The sequence below is a fragment of the Orycteropus afer genome, unplaced genomic scaffold, assembly GCF_000298275.1.
Source record: "Orycteropus afer afer isolate SDZICR_OR568_19922 unplaced genomic scaffold, OryAfe1.0 scaffold00061, whole genome shotgun sequence".
In the NCBI taxonomy this organism is placed as follows: Eukaryota; Metazoa; Chordata; class Mammalia; order Tubulidentata; family Orycteropodidae; genus Orycteropus; species Orycteropus afer.
This window is the reverse complement of record NW_006921648.1, coordinates 8709724-8711626: the sequence shown is the minus strand read 5'-3', so window position 1 is coordinate 8711626 and position 1903 is coordinate 8709724.

Here is a 1903-nt window from a genome sequence, read left to right as displayed (position 1 = left end):
AAATCTTAGGATGGAATGAGAAATTCATGTAACAAATTCATCTAAAACACTCAGCACCCAGCAGGTGTGATATTCAGTGCATCCCAGCAAAGGTAGAATTTGAGGCCCTTTAGTGCATGGGGGTGAGATACTGGGGAGGGGGAAGGGCTCCTAAAACCCATTGCCATCAAGTGGATTCCAACTCACAGCGACCCTTTAGGAAAGAGTAGAACTGCCCCACAGAGTTTCCAGGGCTGTGAATCTTGACAGAAGCAGACAGCCACATCTTTCTCACATGGAGCAGCTGGTGAGTTTGAACCACTGACCTTTCAGTTAGCAGCAAGCACTTAACCACTGTGCCACCAGGGCTCCTTGGAGGTCCAGATCCAAGCCATTGTTGTTAGCTGTCGTCAGTTCAGCCCCCAGTTCATGGTGTCCCCACACACAATGCAAAGAAACACTGCCCAGTCCTGTGCCATCCGTGATTGGCTTGGGATTGGACTACTGTGGCCCGCAGAGTGTTCTTCCTCAGCTCATTTTCAGAAGTAGGTCACCAGGCCTCGCTTCCTGGTCCATCTTAGTTTGGAAGCTCTGCCAAAACCTGGTCAGCATCTTAGCGACACATTAACCTTCTCTGACGTACGGGTGGTGGCTGCACAGGAGTGCATTGGCTGGGACTCGAACCCAGACCTCCAGCAAGGAAGGCGAAAATTCTACCACGGAACAACCATTGCCCCACGAACTGTAGCTGTCAGGGGCAGATGCCAGTGGCAGAATCAGCAGTCTACCTGGGATGCCGTTAGAGTCCCAGAACCGATGGTGCAAAAGAAGGGGGCTCGGAAAGGCCCTTCGAGGGCAGGACATGCCCAACCTTGCCGATATCAATGGCTCCGTCTGCAGCCTGGAAGTGACTGGTCTGGAGCCTTGGGTTTCCTACAAAAATGACCTTGGCGTCTCTTTAAGAAAGTAAAAATAAAAGAGCAAGTCCAGCACTTTCTCCCCCTGCTCAGCTGCCAGTGAATCTCAAATGAGTTTCTGAGTACTTAGAATGCAGAGGTGGGAGCCTCGGAGCCGTTGGCCGTGGGCCTGCATCTCCAGTTTTAGAACGTTGGCTCCCAGGGGGTAGATGCAGGCCGAAGGTGTAGGACAAAGGCTCACCTGTAACACCCAGGCCTTCCCCTGTGAGGTGGTCCCCGTGGCCCAGAGAAAAACACACCCACAGCACAAACTGGACCCCACTGGGCTCTCGTGGGATGCGTGGTAACAGGCAGGAGGGCAGACGCGGACCAGTGAATGCGTTTGGGAACAGAGGGGCGGCTTAAAGGCAACCCTGCCACCACTTGGCCAAGTCGTTTCACCTCTGTAAGCTTCCACTTCCATATCTGTTAAGGGAGGGTAATGGCGTCTACCTTGTAGGACAGTTGTGAGGACAGAGTGGGTATCACGCTTGTAGGACAGTTGTGAGGACAGAGTGGGTATCACGTGTAGCACCTGGGGCAGGGTGCAAGAGGAGAAACAGTGTGAGATTACCGTGAGACCAGCTGGCACCGGCAGAGTGGAAGGTGGGCTGAGGAGATGAGGTGGGGAGTGGCAAGTATTCGGTACAGAAGTCAAAACGGCAGGCCAGTGCTGACGGTGGTGATAGTGACAGTGGTGGCGATGGTGATGGTGATGATGGTGACGGTAATGATGCCATAAGGAGACCCCTATCTCTTTGAGCCTCTGTTGGTTTAGCTGATCACCTGGTGGAGTTAAAACCCCCTGAGGGCTCCAGGAGCCCTGGTGGCACAGTGGTTAAGCATTGGGCTACTAACCAAAAGGTCAGCAGCTCAAACCCACTAGCTGCTCTGCTGAAGCAACATAGCAGTCTGCTTCACTCTCACCACCATCTTGCTAACTATTAGCCTTGAAGACTGTTCTGTTC